The 25,501-nt window shown below is 38.8% G+C and overlaps 1 protein-coding gene and 1 pseudogene across 3 annotated transcripts in view; both read left to right on the top strand.

Annotated features, from left to right (window-relative positions):
* The window catches only part of L3mbtl4 (L3MBTL histone methyl-lysine binding protein 4), a 469,587-nt gene that overhangs the window by 271,520 nt on the left and 172,566 nt on the right, over positions 1 to 25,501 (top strand). The window lies entirely within an intron of this gene.
* On the top strand, positions 3,305 to 4,373 carry LOC141422419 (NADH-ubiquinone oxidoreductase chain 2-like; annotated as a pseudogene).

Raw genomic sequence — 25,501 nt, 5'->3', positions numbered from 1 at the left:
CTGTTGAGATGGGGCCTTGTAAACTTTTTTTTTTGCCTGAGGCAGCTCTAGAATCACAGTCCTTGTGATATCAGCTTCCCACATAACCGGGATGAGAGGCAAGAGCCACCTGTGTCCAGCTTCATCTCTTTTTCTTTATGAATGCTTCACCTTTCCAACATATTTGTAGCTAGTATTGTAATAAGTACCTTAGAAACCAAGGGAGAAAATGCAATTCTATTTCATACATATTTACATTTATCTCATTATATGTGTGTGTTTTGTTTCTTTTCAGTGAGTTTAATGTCTTAAGAGGCTGCAGTTTACAAATGTTATGAAAATAGAATTAAAATCATACAGCTGCCTATCAGTGAGTGAAAACTAAATCTTTAAGATGGTAGTAAAAGAGTGAGCAGGCTGCCATCAGGTTATCCCCAGAGGCTTGTACAACAATGCTGACCTGGGTCAGAGGGGCACATATCTGGCCTAGTGGTGATCTCTGTAGAAAAGAATGTTGCCCATACCTAAGCAAAATTGGAACTCATTCGTTCTCATACATATTTTATTGGAATTTATTAAAATTTTAGATCTTTCTAAATAAATCATAGCCCTTTTGTTTCCATTTGGCTAGTAGCATTTAATCTCACTGCAGAAATTGAACCAAGTCAGAGTATGTATTATAACTTCTAGCTTGTGTAGAAATGTGTGTGCATTAAGTTTTGTCCAAGACCATTATTTAATATAAGTCTTTGAGAAGGTGTCTGAGAAAAGCCTCTGGAGAGTGAGAACTTGAATGTTCTCATTCAGCCAGGTGAGCCCTGGATGACCAAGTGACACCAACCCCTCTTTGGCTGCCATTCTCACCCATAGGTGCTTATCTGTGCTTTGCCCTGTGTCCACTTCTTAGATAGACACCAGAACATCCCAACCAGAAGCCTTGTCTGACACAGCCTTTTCTTAGATTGTGTTTTGGCAATCTACTTTGACACATCACTTGGAAAGTACAACCCCCATGACATTTGATGTTAAATTTCTGTTAACAAAGCTCATTTCTTTTTCTACATCATTCATAGCTTACCCACAGATTGCCTTCTTCATTGGGCAATGGGGTGTCCCGCATTTCCTGCTTTGGAAATTAAACATAGTTGAGAAACAAAATGGTAGACTTTGGAGCTAGAAAGTCTTGGATTTAGTTTTGTGTTTTGCCCTGTTTCTGCTTTTGGGCAGGCTGCTTTAACTCTGTACCCTGCCATCTTGGAAGATTAATTGCTATCCTGGCTGCTTTCGAGCTGCCTGGCACCCAGTAGCCCTTTAGCAAACAGCAGAGCCATGGTGGAGGCACAGGCATATTTGCTTCCAAGGCCTTCATTGCTCTTCATTGGTCCAGGAAATTAGAAGCTGACTTTTTCCTAGACCATTTAACAACCAGTGTAGTTTTCTCCCCCTAGATACTTGTTAAAATTGTACTATCCAGAAAGGGGTTGCTGATCACTGAGTAAATAGTGAATAACATGTAAAATGGCTCAAAACAATTGTAATTATTGATAACCATACCCTATAAACCAAATTCTGCAGAGAACTGTCTTTGTTCTTTAAATAAAAATCTGAATACTTGTAACTATGTCACCCGTGAAATAAAAATTATACTCACCGAGTTATTTAGTAGCTTTCTACTTAACAAATCAAATGGATATAACCATAAGCCTTGTCTTCTCTGTTGTTCTCTTCCTCCCTCCCTTTCTTCTTCTCTCCCTCCCTTCCTCCTTTTCTCCCTCCCTTCCTCATCTTTCATTTTTTGGGGAGACAGTGGGAATGGAATCCAGGCTTGTGCGTGTACTAGGCAAGTGCTTTTGCCACTGTACTTCACCCTAGGCCCCCTTCCTTTATTTCTAATTTACGCAACAGAACCTTCTTTGAGCTGTTCCTCTCTTCTTAATCTCTACCCTATCTCTAGGTAGAATGTGTTCCTTGCACCTGGTACCAGTACTTTCTAGCATATGGGTAGAGACAGGGTCCATTGAAGTTCGCTATCACCTCCTAACAATACCCTCCCTGGCGCCCTCCTTGTCAGCTCATAGCGTTTCATCCTTGCATTTGATTCGTTGAAGTTCCATTTTTTTTGTCCAGAACCCTCTAAGGGCTTTCTTCACACAGAGAACTCATTCTGGTGCCTGCTCTCACCTTAGACCTTTGGCCCCCGCCCAATGGCGGTTCTTATGCTCCTTCCTTTGTGCACTCAGCACCAGACATGGTGGTCTTTGTGGGTCTATAGCTCACCAACCACTTTACCTTCTGCAGCTGTTGCCACCTTGCCTTGGAGCTTTGTGCTGCCACATGTCCTTAGGCTTTGCTCAGATGCCACCTTGTAGAGACATGTCTTCTGACCAAGTGCTCTACAACAATAAGCTTGTTTTCTTACCCCAACCCCCTTTTAGCTTTCTCTCTGGAGGGTCTCATGGGCTGATGTTATGTGTTTTTCTTCATGTTTTCATTCCCTCTCCACTAGAGATGGGGACTTAATGTCGCTGTTGATTTTCCATTGACTATCTGTAACACATCCACTGACAATGCAGACTGGAGCTGCACTGGAGTTCAAGTCACCCAAAGAGTGAAAAAATGATGGTGTAGACCATGAGCTCCCTAGAGTATGTCCTTGTATTATTCACCTTTGCTCCAAAGATACTTGTGGTTCTTTAGAGTGCTAAAATCATGTCAGAGAACACTTTCAACAAGTGTGGACTTGTTGAAATGAACCAAACCACAAATGGGCTGGTGTGTCTGTCTGGTGTAGCCATGTTTTCCACCTCCCACCAAAGAATACATGCCCCTCATCCCCTCACTCTGTGGACTGTGCTGGCTCAGCCCTTGTCCTTCGTTGGGTTTGTGCATTGTGGAATCTCAGGGATTATTTGTTGTTCCACCTTCTGTTCCCCTTATCCCTTGCTGTAAAACATTTTCAGTTCTGCACAAAGTGTTCTTTACTTACCTGCTGATCTGGATGCACCACCTGGTAACCAAGAGACTTCTCACCAGGGTACATAAAAAATGTTGGTTGGGAAGTGACAACCCATGTGCAGTGACAGGAACTGGTGGAATGGGAAGTGGTCTGGTAGCAGTCGGTCCTCCAGGGACCCGCAAATATAGAAATATGTCTGACAAAAGAGTTACTTTGATAGAGTAAAATATGGAGGTTTAAGCCCTCTTATTTCTAGAGCTATAGGAATCGAACCTAATCCTAAGAACTCAAAATTCTTCGTGCTACCATATTACACTTAACTCTAAAGTAAGGTCAGCTAAATTAAGCTATTGGGCCCATACCCCAAAAATGTTGGTTTATATCCTTCCAGTACTAATCAACCCCACTGCCAAATTAATTATCTTACCCACTATAATTCTAGGAACAATAATTACAATAACAAGCTCCCGCTGACTAGTAATATGAGCGGGTTTAGAAATTAACATATTAGCATTCATCCCCCTACTAATCAATAAAGGAAACCCACGATCCACAGAAGCAGCAACCAAATATTTCATAACACAAGCCACAGCATCTATGCTACTACTAATAGCAATTGTAATCAACATACTAGACTCAGGCCAATGATCAATCACCTACATACAAAACCCCATTACATCATTTATAACCCTAGTAGCACTAACTATAAAACTTGGACTAGCTCCATTTCACCTATGAGTACCAGAAGTCACCCAAGAAACTACCCTAATGTCAGGAATACTACTACTAACATGACAAAAACTAGCCCCAATTTCCATCCTATACCAACTAACACCATCAATCAACCATCAACTCATTATATCAATAGCCTTACTATCAATTATAGTAGGTGGCTGAGGAGGACTAAACCAAACACAACTGCGTAAAATCAGCCTATTCATCAATCGCCCATATAGGATGAATAATAGCCATCATCTCATACAACTCCATGGCCTTCATACTAAACCTGATCATCTATATCCTACTAACTATTACCATGTTCACAATAATCAACCATAACACAAACACCAACACACTAACTCTAGCTCACTCCTGAAATATAGCCCCAGTAATTACCCTAATGCTACTCATCTCACTACTATCACTCGGAGGACTCCCACCACTAACAGGATTCCTACCAAAATGAATCATCATTAATGAACTAACAAAAAACGATCTGATCCTAACACCCACAGTTATAGCCGTACTAGCCTTACTAAACCTGTACTTCTACATATGACTAATTTACTCAACAACCCTAACCCTATTCCCAACAACAAACACTACAAAAATAAAATGACGGCACCCCAACAACAAACCCTCAATTCTTTTGCCCCCATTTTTCCTCATTACAACTATAACCCTACTTCTAACACCTATCATATTTACCCTAAACTAGGAATTTAGAAGACCAAGAGCCTTCAAAGCCCTAAGCAAGTTAAATAAACTTACTTCCTGTAATAAGGATTGCAGGATACCACCCTACATCTCATGAACACAAATCAAGCACTTTTACTAAGCTAAGTCCTCGCTAGATTGATGGGATTTAAACCCACGAAATTTTAGTTAACAGCTAAATACCCTAAACAACTGGCTTCAATCTACCTCTCCCGCCATCTAAGAAAAAAAGGCAGGAGAGGTCCCGGCAGAGTTGAAGCTGCTCTTCTGAATTTGCAATTCAATGTGATCCATCACCTTGAAGCCTGGTAAAAAGAGGACTCAACCCCTGTCTTTAGATTTACAGTCTAATGCTTACTCAGCCATTTTACCTATGTTCGTCAACCGTTGACTATTCTCAACAAACCACAAAGACATCAGCACCCTGTACTTAATATTTGGGGCCTGAGCAGGAATAGTAGGAACTGCCCTAAGCTTATTAATTCGTGCTGAATTAGGACAACCAGGGACCCTATTAGGAGACGACCAAATCTATAATGTCATCGTTACAGCCCATGCTTTTGTAATAATCTTCTTCATAGTGATGCCAATCCTTATCGGCAGATTTGGCAATTGATTAGTACCACTAATAATTGAAGCCCCTGATACAGCATTCCCCCGAATAAATAATGTAAGCTTCTGACTTCTCCCACCATCTTTCCTCCTTCTACTGGCCTCCTCAATAGTAGAAGCCAGAACAGGGACTGGATGAACTGTATACCCCCATTAGCAGGTAATCTAGCCCATGCAGGAGCATCAGTGGATCTCACCATTTTTTCCCTTCATTTAGCTGGTGTATACTCAATCCTTGGCGCTATTAATTTTATCACAACAATTATTAATATAAAACCCCCTGCAATATCACAATACCAAACACCATTATTTGTATGATCAGTCCTGGTTACTGCAGTCCTCTTACTACACTCCCTCCCTGTCCTAGTGGCCGGTATTACAATACTCTTGACTGACCGGAACCTAAACACTACCTTCTTTGACCCTGCAGGAGGAGGAGACCCCATCCTCTATCAACACATATTCTGATTTTTTGGTCACCCTGAAGTATACATCTTAATTCTCCTAGGCTGTGGCATAATCTCCCACATCGTTACCTATTATTCTGGTAAAAAGGAGCCATTTGGGTATATAGGAATAGTATGAGCTATGATGTCTATTGGCTTCTTGGGATTCATCGTATGAGCACACCATATGTTTACCATCGGAATAGACGTTGATACCTGAGCCTGCTTCACATCTGCCACTATAATCACTGCCATCGCCACAGGAGTAAAAGTCTTCAGTTGACTAGCTACACTTCATGGAGGTAATATCAAATGATCACCAGCCCTGCTTTGAGCCCTAGGCTCAAATGGCGTAACAGGCATTGTTCTATCCAACTCATCCCTAGATGTCGTACTGCATGACACATACTATGTAGTAGCCCACTTTCACTACGTTTTATCAATAGGAGCAGTATTCGCAATCATGGGAGGGTTTGTGCACTGATTTCCACTATTCTCAGGCTATACACTAGACCAAACATGAGCAAAAATCCATTTTACCATTATATTTGTAGGGGTAAACCTAACCTTCTTCCCTCAACACTTCCTTGGTCTATCTGGCATAGCACGACACTATTCTGACTACCCAGATGCCTACACAGCATGAAATACAGTATCATCAATAGGCTCTTTCCCTAACTGCGGTAATTATTATAGTTTTCATAATTTGAGAAGCGTTTGCCTCAAAACGAGAAGTAGGAGTAGTTGAACTTACAACAACAAACCTAGAGTGACTCCACGGATGTCCCCCACCGTACCACATGTTCAGAGAACCCACGTACGTAAAAACACACTAAGAAAGGAAGGAATCGAACCCCCTAGAACTAGTTTCAAGCCAGCCCCATGTCCTACATGTCTTTCTCTTCATAAGATGTTAGTAAAACAATTACATAACTTTGTCAAAGTTAAATTACAGGCTAATCCCCCATATATCTTCATGGCTCACCCCCTCCAACTAGGCCTACAAGATGCAACATTACCCATCATAGAAGAGTTATTAAACTTCCATGATCATACACTAATAATTGTCTACCTCATTAGCTCCTTAGTGCTTTATATCATTTCACTTATGCTTACCACTAAATTAACACACACCAACACAATAGACGCCCAAGAAGTAGAGACAATCTGAACAATCCTCACAGCAATTATTCTCATTATAATCACTCTCCCATCCCTACGAATCCTATGTATAATAGATGAAATCAACAATCCAGTACTAACAGTAAAAACCATAGGGCATCAATGATACTGAAGCTATGAATATACCAACTATGAAGACCTAACATTCGACTCTTACATGATCCCAACATCAGAACTAAAACCCGGAGAACTCTGACTCCTTGAAGTTGACAATCGAGTCGTACTACCAATAGAAGTACCCATCCGAATGTTAATCTCATCTGAAGATGTACTACACTCATGAGCCGTCCCATCATTAGGCCTAAAAACAGACCCCATCCCAGGACGCCTCAAGCAAGCAACCCTCACCTCCACATGACCAGGACTTTACTACGGTCAATGCTCCGAAATTTGCGGCTCAAACCACAGCTTTATACCCATCGTATTAGAAACAGTCCCTCTCAAGTAGTTTGAAAACTGATCCTTATCTATACTATAAGTACATGATGAAGATACCACAGCGTTAACCTTTTAAGTTAAAGACAGAGAGCTAGCTCTCCATAATGATATGCCACAACTTGATACATCCACATGATTTACAATTACCTCCATAATTCTCACCCTGTTTATTTTCCAATTAAAAGTAAAAACATTCAACCTTTCACCCAACCTTAGACCCAAAAATATCGAATCTATAAAACAAGAAAACCCTTGAGAGAAAAAAATGAACGAAAATCTATTTACCTCTTTCATTACCCCTACTATAATAGGACTTCCTGTTGTCACCTTAGTAATCCTCTTCCCAAGTATTATACTCCCAGCTCCAAACCGATTAATCAATAACTGACTAGCTTCCATCCAACAATGAGTAATCAAACTAATCACTAAACAAATAATAACAATGCACAACTCTAAAGGGCGTACCTGATCTTTAATACTAATATCACTTATTATTTTCATTGGGTCAACTAACCTACTCGGACTTTTTCCATACTCCTTTACCCCAACAACTCAACTATCAATAAATCTAGGAATGGCTATCCCACTCTGGGCAGGAACTGTAATCCTAGGCTTCCGCCATAAAATAAAATCATCCCTAGCCCACTTCTTACCACAAGGAACCCCGAACCCCTTAATCCCAATACTAGTCATTATTGAAACTATTAGCCTATTTATTCAACCGATAGCACTAGCCATTCGAGTAACAGCTAACATCACAGCAGGTCACCTATTAATCCACCTAATCAGTGGAGCTACACTAGCACTACTAACTATTAACCCAACCACAGCTTTCGTGACATTTATTATCCTAGTTCTCCTCACAATTCTCGAATTCGCGGTAGCCCTAATCCAAGCCTATGTATTTACACTCCTAGTTAGCCTATATCTCCATGACAACACATAATGACCCACCAAGTCCACGCTTACCACATAGTCAACCCAAGTCCATGACCACTAACAGGAGCATTATCTGCCCTGCTAATAACATCAGGCTTAGCAATATGATTCCACTTTAACTCTACATTCTTTTTAATACTAGGATTACTCATCAACTCACTAACCATCTATCAGTGGTGACGGGATGTGGTACGAGAAGGCACATTCCAAGGCCACCATACCCCAGTTGTTCAAAAAGGACTGCAATATGGAATAGTACTGTTTATTGTCTCAGAAGTATTCTTCTTCACTGGATTTTTCTGAGCCTTTTACCACTCATGCCTTGCCCCAATCCCAGAACTAGGTGGTTGCTGACCATCCACCGGCATTAACCCATTAAACCCCCTAGACGTCCCTCTTCTCAACACATCAGTTCTTCTTGCATCAGGCATATCCATTACCTGAGCTCACCACAGTCTAATGGAGGGAAACTGAAAAAATATAATCCAAGCACTATCAATCGCTATTCTACTAGGCATCTACTTCACCCTCCTACAAGCCTCAGAATATTTTGAAACTTCATTCGCAATCTCCAACGGCATTTATGGCTCAACTTTCTTCATAGCAACAGGATTTCACGGCCTACATGTAATTATTGGCTCCACATTCCTACTAGTATGCCTAACTCGACAACTAAAATTCCATTTTACATCAAAGCATCATTTTGGCTTCGAAGCATTCCACACAGGGGACTGTCACATCAGATAAAGCTGGCTTCTCATTTCTCATACCAACTCCTTGTATCTCCAGCTGAAAGGAGCAAAGTTGCTCTCTCACCTTGGGTCTAAGAAAAAGTAGACACAGGAGACCTTATTTGATTTATCTTCTCAAAAAGCTGGAGCCCACCAAGAAAAAGTGCTTTATCCTTGAGAGTCACCAAAGGTAGGGATGTAGAGTAGAAAACTGGCAGAGTTCTAAGAGTGTATCAGATCCAAACCCATCATTCAGAAGCGAGGAAACTAAATGATTTGCACAGTTGGTTAGAGGCGGGTGGGTGTCTGGCTTTTGGTCAGAACATCCTTCCTGACCTGCCGTCCCTCCACCATAACCCCCTCTCTGGATAGGAGGCTTTGCGAGAGTTCTGGTGAGGAGTCAGGCCCATGGGAAGAACTGAGTCTGGGTTGCAGAAGGGGCACCATACTTGTTTGGCAGTCGCAGTGCTGCATGAGTGAAAAGGGTAACAGAAAATACATGTGCATGACATTGCAGCATGGCATCCACATAGCATTTGCAGTTATTTCACATCATTCCTCATAACCAGCAGTGCGTATGTGTGTGTCCCTCTCCAGGGAAAATACTGGGCCTGACTTTTCCATGAAAAGGCATCCTTGCTAGGCCTGGTAGGAGTTCCCTGGGTTTATACCTCAAGATACTTCTCCCAAAGAGTGAGTTCAAGCTGTTTGCCCCAGGCCCTAAGCCTCTCTTTATGTGGCCTTTTTTCTTGACCTCAGGTTTCTGCTTACCTGCCATGCCCATTCAGACACCCTGCCCCTCTTTCCAGGGGTACATAAGAACTTCTGGGACCCTCTTGGCCTCACCTGGCTGTGCCAGTTCAGCAGTAAAGCTGTGGACTCAATCACATGGCCAGTGGCCACCACCTCTGCCTTGTGGAAACAGCCATGAGGTATCTTTATGTAGGGATGTTCACCCATGCCTTAGCACCAAAGGGAGGAAATCGCTGGCTATTGCGCCAGCCTTATGTTGGGCTCCCAATAAGTGACTTCTGCCAGGTAGACATTCATCTTCAAAAACTGGCTTGAGTTCTCCTATAGCTCTTTTCTTTTGTCTTTTTTTTTTTTTTTATTGATATATGATCCTGTTATGTAGCCAGGCTAAGCTTGAACTTGAGATCCTCCTGCCTCAACCTCCAGAGTGCTAGGATTACAGGTGTGAAACATCACATCCATCTTCCATTTGGAGTTCTTTACTGGTAGCTATGGGATTCATCTAGTCAGGCCTTGTAGGAGAGACATGGGCCAAAACAACTTATGCAGCTGACAAACTTTTAAAGATAGAAAGTTGACAAGCAGGAAAAGGAGATTTTTCTAGCTGGCTTCTGTGTCTAAGTAATTCTGTCATTGTTCTTTCTTTAGCTTCCATTTGACTTATATTTGGAAGTAATAATAATGCTTGATAACAAAGCAAATTGAATGAAGCATTATGAAGTTAAAAGTATATATTAGTAGAATAGTACACACTACAATGATACTATACATGTATATATAACCTTTATAATCTAAGGCCTTGGGAATATTGCTAATTTATTTAACTGTTAAACATAAATGAACATAATAGAACATAACTTGATAAAAGATATAGTTGATGTTTATCAACTTTAGTTCAATATATAGCAGATATGTTAAAAAAAAAAAAAAGAAGAACAGAATGACTTGAAAATATACCATATGGTCTGGTCCATTTTTCATCCTGTTAAGTGAGATAAGATTCTTAGTCTACATTAAGAAATAGGTGATTAGCAAAGCCCTTTCAACTGAGCATTTGAAACCCTATGGTACTAGAAAAGTTTTATTTAATCAGAGATTGAAATTTGTTTAGATTATAAAATAAGAGTTAATGCAATTATAGTCCAGATCTGAAACACTAAATATGATGATGGATGTATGCCATTCCCGTGAAAAATAGAGATTGTTAGTCACTTAGCAAGTATTCAAATTCCTTCTGTTTTAAAGAGAATTTCAGAAGGAATCTTTCCAGAAGTACTTTTTCTTGCAAAGCACAGCAAGCAAGTAATCAGTGGTTTCAAGAGTCCCTAAGTACTCATGACTTAATAGACAATTGCCTTGTATTGTGTTTTAAAAAGAAAGTTTGCTATTTTCGAAGTCCCTAATTACAGATTTATATGATAGACTTATCAGGAAAAAATCATACATTTCAAAATGTACTTACAGTCTTAATGATATTATCTGTCTTAAATGTTCCTTATTTAAGTGCTTATCCTGTGTGAGGGCAAGAACTCATTCACTTTGTTCTAAAGTTGGTTTTTGGCTGTCTAGCTCAGGACAGTTTGACAGATTATTTCTTCCTCATAGCTAGGTGACTTCATTACTTGTCTCTGTTCACAACTGAGATGTGGGGCAGTCTTAGTCATCACATGTACAGACAGTAGTAGATTGTGTTTCAAAAAGACACACCTCTGTACGAATTTAAAAGAGGACACATGCTACTTCTAAAAGTCAAGAAAGATATCAGTAGATCAGTAATAAGGCCAAACCTATTCTTACTCTAACTCAACTTATCATCTCTAGCCATAGACATACCAGAGTCAAACATGTAGACATCCAGTGGAGATCTTGAGTTAGGTAAGAGAGCTTTCACAATTTCTCCAAAAGAGTTTCCACCATATTTAGAAGACCAACACCTTCCCAGTGAGAGGAAGGAAGCTGGATGCAATTATTATATTCTTGTCCTGCATCTCCCTACAATGCCTGGTCATGGAAACCTTTAGCAGTTGAGACATTGACTGCTTGATAATAGGTCTGAAGGAAGGTTCTACCAGCTTGGTTTTGCTCATGTAATTGAGTAAAGATTTGTTTGGTGTCTCTAATGTACTAACCACTGTACGAGGACTTCATCTGGTGATCATGATGATCAAGGCCCAGGAAGCCACAGTTTAGGATAGGAGCAAGTTCTATGAAGCTAGTCTAGCCATGCTGTGGTCCACAGGAAAGGCAGCAGTGTGTGACTGGGCTGCTGCATGCACTAGTACCTAATGTTAGATTAAAATTCTTCCTCTCAGAGGTGCTTCTCTTAGTTACAGCAGTGTCTTCTTTTATAGTCAGGGGTTGTAGTGAGGATGGTAAGTAGGTGAGGGCAGCTCTTCAGTATTGCTTTTAAGACAAGCTTAGCAGTACTTGGTCTCTTGGAAAATGTTTTGTTCATTTGTCTTTATGGTATTAGAAAGACTAAGGAATACTTGACTGTTTTATTTTTCAAGTAGATGTATCCTTAAGTGACTCAAGTGTAGAAGAAATAATTGTGTTTCTTAAAACATTTTATTTTTTGTATGAAAAAGAGCTATATAAAGATTATGGTTTCTTTCATTTCATTCTGCATTCTAAGCAATCAAGAACTAAGAAGTTAAATATTATACAAATCTAAAATTCAGGAACAATGAAAGACAAATTTACAGAACTGAATATTTGCAACATTTTTAGGAACTGATAGCTTTTTGCTTATGTATCACTTTTCATGTATGGCTCGATATCTATTTCAAACCAGAAAGTTAAAAAAGTTAGAATTCTTTTCATTAGCAAATCAGTAAGTTTCACTTCACACGAGATTTCTATAATTATGAGATAGAGTACTTTCCAAAAGCCTTTGGTGTAACAACAGTCTGGATCTGTCCACCCAGCACTGGTAACCAGTGATTGTTTCCTCCAGGCCCATTCCCAGGACTAACGTGTATAAAATCAGAACAGCTCTTCCAGATTAGATCACCTCTTACTACCATAGCTAATGTGGCCTGCTACACTTAACCCCTACAGCCCAGCCTGTGCTATGTATTACACACCTGATGGCATTGTTTAAAATAATTGTAGGTTTACTTGCATTTGGCCCTTCACAAAACTTTTCTATATATAATGTTTTATTTCTATAGTTACCAAATAATTGACAGACATTAAATGGGAGGCTAGGGCTGCTAAGAGCCTGTCACTTGTGCCTCTGCATTACAGACCTTTTCCTCTAAGACCTTAGTCCCTTCGAGAACCCACTTTTTCTATATTGCTGTATTGTTTTCCTGAATATTAAATGTTTTTATTGTCTTAAGGAATTATAATGTAGAACAGAAGAAATATGGTTATGGAAGTTTTCGTTCTTTAATGTGCAACTTACGTGTTTTTTAGATTGACAGGAATATATTCCATCATTTTCTTTGAAGTCTCCTCTTTTAATGCAATGGACTTATTTTGTGATGGAAGGTATTAGAAGAGGGATCGCTCATGTAATAGAGAGAGATAATGTAATACCTCCCACCAAATCATATTATAATGCCAGACAGCCAGGAAAAAATAACACATCAGCGTCACAGCTTCTTCTAGGGTTAGGTTCTAAAGTCAAGAAGAAAGGTGAATAACATGTTCAGTCCTAATTAGTGGGATACCCGCTGTCATCAAACTTGTCTATGGGCATTACTGAGTGTTAGGTGAATTATTTGCGGTGAATTGAGGGCCATACTATATGAAAACTGTTCTCAATTTTATTTTATTTTTTTAATTTTATTTTTTTATTGTTTTATTATTCATATGTGCATACAAGGCTTGGGTCATTACTCTCCCCAGCCCCCACCCCCTCCCTTACCACCCACTCCGCCCCCTCCCTCTCCCCAACACCCCCTCAATACCCAGCAGAAACTATTTTGCCCTTATCTCTAATTTTGTTGTAGAGAGAGTATAAGCAATAATAGGAAGGAACAAGGGTTTTTGCTAGTTGAGATAAGGATAGCTATACAGGGCATTAACTCACATTGATTTCCTGTGCGTGGGTGTTACCTTCTAGGTTAATTCTTTTTGATCTCACCTTTTCTCTAGTTCCTAGTCCCCTTTTCCTATTGGCCTCAGTTGCTTTAAGGTATCTGCTTTAGTTTCTCTGCATTAAGGGCAACAAATGCTAGCTAGTTTTTTAGGTGTCTTACCTATCCTCACCCCTCCCTTGTGTGCTCTCGCTTTTATCATGTGCTCATAGTCCAATCCCCTGTTGTGTTTGCCCTTGATCTAATGTCCACATATGAGGGAGAACATACGATTTTTGGTCTTTTGGGCCAGGCTACCCTCACTCAGAATGATGTTCTCCAATTCCATCCATTTACCAGCGAATGATAACATTTCGTTCTTCTTCATGGCTGCATAAAATTCCATTGTGTATAGATACCACATTTTCTTAATCCATTCGTCAGTGGTGGGGCATCTTGGCTGTTTCCATAACTTGGCTATTGTGAATAGTGCCGCAATAAACATGGGTGTGCAGGTGCCTCTGGAGTAACCTGTGTCACCGTCTTTTGGGTATATCCCCAAGAGTGGTATTACTGGATCAAATGGTAGATCAATGTTTAGTGTTTTGAGTAGCCTCCAAACGTTTTTCCAGAGTGGTTGTACTAGTTTACATTCCTATCAACAGTGTATGAGGGTTCCTTTTTCCCCCGCATCCTCGCCAACACCTGTTGTTCGTGGTGTTACTGATGATGGCTATTCTAACAGGGGTGAGGTGGAATCTTAGTGTGGTTTTAATTGGCATTTCCTTTATTGCTAGAGATGGTGAGCATTTTTTCATGTGTTTTTTGGCCATTTGAATTTCTTCTTTTGAGAAAGTTCTGTTTAGTTCACTTGCCCATTTCTTTATTGGTTCATTAGTTTTGGGAGAATTTAGTTTTTTAAGTTCCCTATATATTCTGGTTATCAGTCCTTTGTCTGATGTGTAGCAGGCAAATATTTTCTCCCACTCTGTGGGTGTTCTCTTCTGTTTAGAGACCACTTCTTTTGATGAACAGAAGCTTTTTAGTTTTATGAAGTCCCATTTATCTATGCTATCTCTTAGTTGCTGTGCTGCTGGGGTTTCATTGAGAAAGTTCTTGCCTATACCTGCTAACTCCAGAGTATTTCCTACTCTTTCCTGTATCAACTTTAGAGTTTGTGGTCTGATATTAAGATCCTTGATCCATTTTGAGTTAATATTGGTATAGGTTGATATACATGGATCTAGTTTCAGTGTTTTGCAGACTGCTAACCAGTTTTCCCAGCAGTTTTTGTTGAAGAGGCTGCTATTTCTCCATCATATATTTTTAACTCCTTTGTCAAACACAAGTTGGTTATAATTGTTTGACTTCATATCTGGGTCTTCTGTTCCACTGGTCTTCATGTCTGTTTTTGTGCCAGTGCCATGCTGTTTTTATCATTATTGCTTTGTAATATAGTTTAAAGTCAGGTATCGTGATGCCTCCAACATTGTTCTTTTGACTGAGTATTGCCTTGGCTATTCATGGCCTCTTGAGTTTCCATATAAATTTAACAGTAGATTTTTCGATCTCTTTAATGAATGTCATTGGAATTTTGATGGGAATTGCATTAAACATGTAGATTACTTTTGGGAGTATCGACATTTTTACTATGTTGATTCTACCAATCCATGAGCATGGGAGATCTCTCCACTTTCTATAGTATTACTCAGTCTCTTTCTTCAGAAGTGTGTAGTTTTCCTTGTAGAGGTCTTTCACATCTTTTATTAGGTTTACACCTAGGTATTTGATTTTTTTTGAGGCTATTGTAAATGGAATTGTTTTCATACATTCTTTTTCAGTTTGCTCATTGTTGGTGTATACTAATGCTAATGATTTTTCTATGTTGATTTCATATCCTGCTACCTTGCTATAGCAATTGATGATGTCTAGAAGCTTCTGAGTAGAGTTTTTTGGGTCTTTAAGGTATAGGATCATGTCGTCTGCAAATAGGGATATTTTGACAGTTTCTTTACCTATTTGTATTCCTTTTATTCCTTCTTCTTGCCTAATTGCTGTAGCTAGGAATTCCAGTACTATGTTGAATAGGAGTGGAGATAGTGGGCATCCTTGTCTGGCTCCTGGTTTTAGAAGGAATTGTTTCAGTTTTTCTCCATTAAGTATAATGCTGGCTGTAGGTTTGTCATATATAGCTTTTATAATGTTGAGCTACTTTCCTTCTATTCCTAATTTTCTTAGAGCTTTTATCATGAAATGGTGTTGGATCTTATCAAAGGCTTTTTCTGCATGTATTGAGATGATCAAGTGGTTTTTGTCTTTGCTTCTGTTAATGTGGTTTATTACGTTTATTGATTTTCGTATGTTGAACCACCCCTGCATCCCTGGGATGAAGTCTACTTGGTCATGGTGAATAATGTTTTTGATGTGTTGTTGAATTCGGTTAGCCATTATTTTGTTGAGGATTTTTGCATGATTGTTCATTAAGGAGATTGGCCTATAGTTCTCCTTTTTGGAGGTGTCTTTGCCTGGTTTTGGGATAAGTTTAATACTTGCTTCATAAGATGTGTTTTACAGTTTTCCTTCCCTTTCTGTTTTGTGGAACAGTTTAAGGAGGGTTGGTATCAGTTCTTCTTTAAAGGTCTGATAGAATTCAGCAGAGAATCCATCTTGTCCTGGACTTTTCCTTTTGGAGAGACTCTTGATTGCTGCTTCAATTTCATTTTGTGTTATAGATCTATTCAGGTAATTAATTTCCTCTTGGTTCAGTTTTGGATGATCATATGTATCTAGAAATCTGTCCATTTCTTTAAGATTTTCAAATTTATTTGAATATAGGTTCTCAAAGTAGTCTCTGATGATTTCTTGGACTTCCATGGTGTTTGTTGCTGTCTCCCTTTTCCATTCCTGATTCTACTAATTTGGGTTTTTTCTCTCTTCGTTTTAGTCAGGTTTGCCAGGGGTCTATCGATCTTGTTCATTTTTTCAATGAACCAACTTTTTGTTTCATTAATTCATTGTACGGTTTTTTTGGTTTCTATTTCGTTGATTTCAGCTCTTATTTTTATTATTTCTCTCCTTCTATTTGTTTTGGGATTTGCTTGTTCTTGTTTTTCTAGGAGTTTGAGATGTATCATTAGGTCATTGATTTGGGATCTTTCAGTCTTTTTAAAATATGCACTCCTGGCTATAAACTTTCCTCTCAGGACTTCCTTAGCTGTGTCCCATAGGTTCCGGTAGGTTGTGTTTTCATTTTCATTGACTTCCAGGAACTTTTTAATTTCCTCTTTTATTTCATTGATGTTCCATTCTTTATTAAGTAGTGAGTTATTTAGTTTCCAGTTGTTTGCATGTTTTTTGTCTTTACTTTTGTTGAGTTCTACTTTTACTGCATTGTGATCAGATAGTCTGCACGGTATAATTTCTATTTTCTTATATTTGCTCAGACTTGCTTTGTGCCATAGGATATGGTCTATTTTGGAGAAGGTTCCATGGGCTGCTGAGAAGAATGTATATTGTGTAGAAGTTGGATGAAATGTTCTGTAGACATCAACTAGGTCCATTTGATCTATTGTATATTTTAGATCTTGGATTTCTTCATTGATTTTTTGTTTGGATGACCTATTTGATCTATTGTATATTTTAGATCTTGGATTTCTTCATTGATTTTTTGTTTGGATAACCTATCTATTGATGATAATGGGTTGTTAAAGTTTCCCACAACCACTGTGTTGGCGTTTATATATGCTTTTTGGTCTTTCAGGGTATGTTTGATGAAATTGGGTGTGTTGACATTGGGTGCATACAGGTTGATAATTATTATTTCCATTTGGTCTATTTCCCCTTTTATTAATATGGAATGTCCTTCTTTATCTCGTTTGATCAATGTAGGTTTGAATTCTACTTTGTCAGAGATAAGTATTGCTACCCCTGCCTGTTTTGGGGGGCCATTGGCTTGGTAAATCTCCTTTCAGCCTTTCATCCTTAGCCTATGCTTATTTCTGTCGGTGTGATGGGTCTCCTGTAAGCAACAAATTGTTGGATCTTCCTTTTTAATCCATTTCGTCAAGCGGTGCCTTTTGATGGGTGAATTAAGTCCGTTAACATAAAGCGTTATTAATGATAGGTATGTGGTGATTCCTGTCATTTAGTTGTCTTAGTTGTTTGAAGGTTTGAGTGTGTGTACCTAAGTTGAGATTACTCTCTACTGTCTTGCTTTTTCTTTTCCTGTGGTTTGGTGCTGACTATTTTTGTCCTGAGTTCATTTATCCATTTATTCATCATGTTCTCTTTTTCACTTTTGTGTTTATACAACGCTTCTATGGTTTCCTTTATTTCTTCTTTTGCGTTTTCAAATGCTTTATTTTTGTTGTCTTGGAATTTCTTGAGTGTCTCCTGTACATTTTGGTTGACCTATCCAGCATCATCTCTATAAAATTCTCATTGAGTACCTGTAGTATGTCTTCTTTTAAATCATTCTTGTGGGCTTCATTGGGTTCTTTGGCATAGTTTATCTTCATTTTGTTGGAGTCTGGATCTGAGTATCTGTTTTCTTCATTTCCCTCTGGTTCCTGTACTAATTTTTTGCTGTGGGGAAACTGGTTTTCCTGTTTTTTCTGTCTTCCTGTCATTGTCCTTGGTGTTGTTACTGTCCCTGTACTGTGTGCAATTAAGTATTTTCTAACTTGTAATAATAACAATGGCAAGATTTAGAATGGAAGAGTGAGAGGAGATGGAAAACAAGAAGTTAAAGAAAAGGGAAAAACAAATAAACAGACAAGTAGGAGAAAACGAAACAAGGAATCAATCAAGGAAGTTACAAAGGTATAAACAGAGGGCATTAGTGTACTAATCGACTGTAAGCTGAACAGGCATTAGAGAGACAGAGGATTGAAAATAAAAACAATAAAGATAAGAATAAAAATGAAATGAAAGAAATATATATATATTAATAAAATAAAACAAAATGAAAAATAGATAATAAAAAAGTAATAAAAAATAACCCTCCAAGTTCAAATGCAATGAAGTTTCAGTCATAATTATTTTGGTGTCTGTCTCAGTCTCCAGTCCTTGAGATGGTGCCTCAGATGTTGTTCTGTAGTTGTTTCCTCAAAGTGGACGCCTAAAGTAGAACAAAACTGCACAAAAAAACAAAAACAAAAAACAAATCCCACAAAGTGTCCCAAGTTCAAATGCAATACAATTTCAATACGTTTTTCAGCATGCAGGTGTAGTTCAGTTGTTTTCTCATCAGAGGTAGGGAGAGAGAAAAAAAAAAAAAGAGTCTGGAGACAGTTCTGTGAATGGTGTCTGCGGCTGTGGCTTGCCTGCCCGCTGCTGTCAGCCTGCTGTTTGTGGAGGCATTATTTATGCAGATCTCAGGGGTGAGCTTAGCACTCACCTGGCCCCACAGGGTTTGTTTACTCAGTGTTCTCCTGTGCTAGGGGAGGTGACACTGCACCCGCTTTCTCAGGCCTGCGTGTTTGTTTACAGCTCCCATGGGAAGTGGGTCTTCCCCCCTTTTCTGTGGAGTTTTCCTCCTCCTGCCACTTTTGCAAGCTTTCCAGCTCCTGATTACTGGGCGGTGCTGCTGCTGCTGCCAGCCGCAGTGTTTGTTTACAGTTCACGTGGCAAGCGGGTCTTCCCCTCTCTCCTGTGGAGTTTTCCTCCCTCTGCTGCTCTCACAAGCTTTCCTGCTCCTGGTTGCTGGGTGTGTGCCCCCACTCCTGCCGGAGCCTCACCGGCCCACCCAGTTTGTTCATTTACAGTTCTTGGAAGGAGTCCCTTCCCCCAATCTTCGGCGCTCAGTGCCCCCCACCCTCTTTCCCGCATGACTTTATTGTTCTTATTGCTTATTACTCAGTTTCTCTTTTTTTCCCTGGGTGGAGATCGGTCTGTCCAGGGGTTATGCTGATCTGGCCCAGGGTTGTCTGTGGAAGTACTGTGGTACCGCTAAGCTCACCTTGTCAGTGTCTTTCCAAGCCATCTGGGAGCAGGCATCTGGCGGCCTGGGCGCTCTCCTAGTTTCTCCGTTAACGTGAATTGGAGATGCTCTGCGCTGGCTTGAGGTGTGGAGGGGTCAAAGTTTTGCATCTTCTCGGTGGTGTGACTCCAGTGTCTCTCCAAGATTTCACTATAGGAGGCACGCTTTCTGCTTCCTCCCTCTAGCCACCATCTTGGAAAAAACCTGTATTCTGAATTTCAAATACCAGGAACACTCCAGGTTTAAGAAACTACCCACATTTGAGGAGTAAGTTTAGAGTGAACAGAAAGGTGGCAGTCTCTGACTTCCATTACATGGTAGGATTATCCATACTTATAGTTACTTAAAAACCTTTGCTTCTTCCATTTCTTCCCACGTACGTGTGTTTTAATTTGTATATATGCAGGAACTCCATGCTATTCAATTGAGATATTTTATCACCTTTGTGTAAATGATTACCCTTGGTAAAGCTATTAATAGTTGAAGTAAGAAAGTCTGTATAAGATAAATACTAAATTATGAATATTATATAAAGCAGATATTAACAGAACTGAAGAGAGAAATCAACAAAAAATATAATATTAGTAGGGGACTTCAGTAGCTGCACTTTCTTTTGGATAAGCCATCCAAATAGAAAACAGTAAGGAAACTTTGTGCTTGAATAACTATACATCAAATGAATCTAAGAGATGTATGCAGAACATTCCATGTGACAGCAACAGAATATATGTTCTTTGTAAGTGATCATGAAACATACTTTATTACAGATCATATATTTGATCTCAAGTCTTAACAAATTTAAGAAGATTTAAATCATTTCAAATATCTATTTTGACTATAGTGATATAAAGAAAGAAAATAACAATAAAATATTTTGGTAAATTCACAAATATGTGAAAATCAAATATACTTCTGAACAACCAGTGGGTCAAGGAAGAAATTTAAAAGGTAGTAAAAATATTTTGAGATAAACTATAATGGAAACACAATAACAAAAACTTACGCAATGCAGCAAAAACTTATAGGATGCTAAGAAGGTCAGTTATAGCAATAAGTATCTAAGAATTTCAAATAAACAACTTGACTTCACACTTCAAGGAACTATCAAACAAAGAATAACTAGGAAAAAATCAGCAGACGGAAGGAAATAATAAAGATCAGAGAAGAGCAAAATGAAATACAGACTAAAAATGAACAAAACCCAAGAGTTGATTTTTAAAAATAATTTCTTAAAAACTGACAAACCTTTAGCTATACTATTTGAAAAAACAAGTTAAAAAGGGGTATGATGTTACAGTCTAATCACAGAAATATGAAAGAGTATAAGAAACCACTGTGGACAATTATATGCCAACAAATTCTAGAACATTCAACCTACCAAACTAAATCATGAAGAAATGTAGGATCTGGGAAGGCAGATAATGAGTAAATACATTGAGTTCGTAACCCAAAATCTCTCACCAAAGAAATACCAAAAAAAAGGATCAGATGGCTTCACAGGTAAATTCTACCAACAGTGTAAAGAAATAACATCAGTCTTTCTGAAATTCATCAAAAAAAAAAAAAGTGAAGAAGAAACAACACTTCCAAACTCATTTTTTAATGCCAGCATTATCCTGATACCAAAACTGGACATAGATAGTAGAAGAAAAGAAAAATATAGGCTAATGTCCCTGATGGAACAGAGATGCAAAAATTTTCAACACAATGCTAGGAAACTGTATTAAGCAACACATTTAAGTGAGATTTATGTCTGAGATGCAAGAATGATTCAACATATGCAAATCAATAAATGTGATGTACCATGTGTATTACATGAAGGACAGATATCAGGTGATCATCTCAAAAGATTCAGAAAAGACATTTGACAGAATTCAACATCTTTTCATGATATAATCTCTCAAGAAATTGGGTATTGAAAAAATGAACCTTAACATAATAAAGGCATTTATGAGAAGCCCACAGCTAAGATCATACTCAAAGCCATATCGCCCATGGCTTTGAATAACATGTGGATGCCATCCATACTTTGACTCTTGGAGGTCTGCTAGCCCCAATCTCAGTGCAGAGCTTATTGCAGGCCTGTTTACATGTTTCCAATAGAGGAAGTAAATACTTCTCAAGAACAGGGCTCAGCAGGTGTGTTCTCATTGACTCATTCTCCACTGGGTACAGCAGGCACCTCTCATCCAGCCCAGAATAAAGGAAAGACTTCCACTTTGGCCCACATGACCTTTCACCACCCTTTGCACAGGCCATGCCAACTCAGCCATGCTGGCCTTGGTACCTGTGTCTGTGGATGGCTTATGCTTTCTATCCATGCAAAATCTTGCTCAAATGTCAGGACTTCTTCCCTGGCTTTTATTAAAACCATCCCCGAGTCACTTTATCACTCTTCAACACCCCACTGTAAGTGTCTGCATACCACCCTTACTGAGAGGCAACAGGTCTTGGTTCTTACTCAGTGGTTTATTATGTGTTTGGCACTAAAAGTTAAGCTCCAAGAGGATGGGGCCTTTCTGTTTGGTTAGTGCCATATCCCAAGTGCTCAGAATGCTTTCTGGCACATAATAAACATTTACTGTCTCTTTAAGAGAGTGAATTACTCTTGATGGTTATTTTTATTTACAAATAAGACAAAACAAAGTGTCTTTTTTTTTCTTTTATTATTCATATGTACATACAAGGCTTGGGTCATTTCTCCCCCCGCCCCCACCCCCTCCCTTACCACCCACTCCGCCCCCTCCCTCTCCCCCCCTTATACCCTCAATACCCAGCAGAAACCATTTTGCCCTTATTTCTAATTTTGTTGTAGAGATAGTATAAGCCATAATAGGAAGGAACAAGGGTTTTTCCTGGTTGAGATAAGGGTAGCTATACAGGGAGTTGACTCACATTAATTTACTGTGCATGTATGTTACCTTCTAGGTTAATTCTTTTTGATCTCACCTTTTCTCTAGTTCATGGTCCCCTTTTCCTATTGGCCTCAGTTGCTTTTAAGGTATCTGCTTTAGTTTCTCTGCGTTAAGGGCAACAAATGCTAGCTAATTTTTTAGGTGTCTTACCTATCCTAACCCCTCCCTTGTGTGCTCTCGCTTTTATCATGTGCTCAAAGTCCAATCCCATTGTTGTGTTTGCCCTTGATCTACTGTCCACATATGAGGGAGAACATACGATGTTTGGTCTTTTGGGCCAGGCTAACCTCACTCAGAATGATGTTCTCCAATTCCATCCATTTACCAGTGAATGGTAACATTTGGTTCTTCTTCATGGCTGCATAAAATTCCATTGTGTATAGATACCACATTTTCTTAATCCATTCGTCAGTGGTGGGGCATCTTGGCTGTTTCCATAACTTGGCTATTGTGAATAGTGCCGCAATAAACATGGGTGTGCAGGTGCCTCTGGAGTAACCTGTGTCACTGTCTTTTGGGTATATCCCCAAGAGTGGTATTGCTGGATCAAATGGTACATCAATGTTTAGTGTTTTGAGTAGCCTTCAAATTTTTTTCCAGAGTGGTTGTACTAGTTTACATTCCCACCAACAGTGTAAGAGGGTTCCTTTTTCCCCGCATCCTCGCCAACACCTGTTGTTCATGGTGTTGCTAATGATGGCTATTCTAACAGGGGTGAGGTGGAATCTTAGTGTGGTTTTAATTTCCATTTCCTTTATTGGTAGAGATGGTGAGCATTTTTTCATGTGTTTTTTTGACCATATGTATTTCTTCTTTTGAGAAAGTTCTGTTTAGTTCACTTGCCCATTTCTTTATTGGTTCATTAGTGTTGGGAGAATTTAGTTTTTTAATTTCCCTATATATTCTGGTTATTAGTCCTTTGTCTGATGTGTAGCTGGCAAATATTTTCTCCCACTCTGTGGGTGTTCTCTTCAGTTTAGAGACCATTTCTTTTGATGAACAGAAGCTTTTTAGTTTTATGAGGTCCCATTTATCTATGCTATCTCTTAGTTGCTGTGCTGCTGGGGTTTCGTTGAGAAAGTTCTTACCTATACCTACTAGCTCCAGAGTATTTCCTACTCTTTCCTGTATCAACTTTAGAGTTTGTGGTCTGATATTAAGATCCTTGATCCATTTTGAGTTAATATTGGTGTAGGGTGATATACATGGATCTAAAAACAAAGTATCTTAAGTTGACTGTAATCAATAACATTTAAATGTATTTCCCTTTTCAAAAAGTAGTGTTTGTATATCCTCTACTGGGTATTACCACCAAGTGCTAATGTCATTTTTTATAGAAAACTTGCTAAATGAGTCAGGTTGGACTACATATGTTTTCTGTGGTGAGTAATGAGTGGTGAAATTAGGGTAAGAATGCCACAGCCTGATCCTTATTCTGTGATGCAGACCAGCATCAATCTGACATCTAGATTTGTATTTAAATGGCCAAATCCTTTTAACTTGCTTAAGTCAGGTCAGTATTATCATTGTGTTCTGAGTCATCTCTATACCAAATAGAATATCAACTCTAAGAGGAAGCTGAGCTTACTCAGGAAAAACTTTTCAGGAGGAAAAAGTTCCCTCAGCTTCTGACCCATTACATTCCTCACTGTCACCAACTAGGGACATTTTGAAGTACGAAACGGTAGTTTCCTTTCTCATTTTCTAGTGATTGGTATAAGCTTTTATTCCTTGATTTTTCCTTGATATCTTACATCATATTTTTATGTGACAATATAATACCCACATGCACCTCTGCTGTTTTTTTAAGGACAATTGCAAGTAATAGAATGTGCTTACAATGGCTTAATCCAACAGGAGGTTTTTTCCTCTATGACAGATCACTGGTGGTGGTTCACGGCTAGCAGCATCCTGACTCTAGGCTCTACCTTTCTCTGTTTTCCTCAGTGCCTTTGCTTTTATCATTGTGCTTGTCACCTCTTCTTCCCAGGAAGTTCAAACAAAGGGGAAATAGGCAAAGCCAGCCTCTTCTTCACACTTTTTATAAGAGAGAAAAGCATTTAGAGACAGCCTTACAGTGCCTTTCCCTGGGGTCTTATAATCCTGAACAGTGACAAATGCCATGTCTTCATGTAAGAGGAATGGAGAGTTAATACTTTTAGCTGAGTTTATTGCTCTCTTGAACAAAATTATGGTTTAGTTAGCAAGGAAGGAGGGGATGGATATTGGGCAGGAAATCTGAGTGTTATATTAGCTGTGAATTTCCCTGAGAATGGGGAGCCCATAAGGACATCTTACTACTGCCTCATATTAAGATGAAGCAGTACTCATTATTTAGATAATTTCTAGTTTATGTGGAATATTTTCTACTTCTTTGTCTTAAAAAAGAACTTTGCCATTAGATTTATTCCTGCCTGAGTAAAGTTTTCATTGAAAACTTACAATAACTCAGAAATTATTCATAATGCTTGATATAGCAAGTGGCTCATAGTATTTAGACATGGATGATCAGAGATTGATTTTACATAAACTGAGCTCTGAAATAAGAATGAAATAGTGACTATTCAAAGTATTGTGATAAAGATCTACAAAATAATGCATATATGCATTCATTATTGTTGTCATTATTCATTTATAAACATACCTATGGAATAGCTATCCTGTACCAACCACTGCTTCACTTGGTGCTGTGGATACACTAAAAGAGTTCGATAAGATGAAGGTTCTCTCTCTAGTGAAGGTAGACAGGTGATAAGAAAATAAACTAGAAAGACAATTTCAAGAAAGAGTAAAAAGAAGGCAAGCAAGAGTAACAAGGTCAAAGACTATCTCTGTGAAGAAATTATTTGAATCTGAAAACACTGTTTCTTGAAACCTAATTCTCTAAATATCTAATTATAAGTAAGATATACCTGTAAAAATGTGATTATTTTATGGAGAAAACATTAATTTGATCATGTTCCTTTTATCTTAGAGGCAATAATGTGAGCTGTTGTAGAATTTACAGATTGTTTTTCCCTAACGCGTAGATCTAATTCACCATTGAGTCAACCCATTACACTTCATCATTCAAAATTTAATGAGGAAATTGCTAGGTTCCAAGCATTT

Source organism: Castor canadensis, chromosome 4 (genome assembly GCF_047511655.1).
Source record: "Castor canadensis chromosome 4, mCasCan1.hap1v2, whole genome shotgun sequence".
NCBI lineage: Eukaryota > Metazoa > Chordata > Mammalia > Rodentia > Castoridae > Castor > Castor canadensis.
Note: the sequence above shows the minus strand (reverse complement) of the source record. Positions and strands in the feature narration are given on the sequence as shown.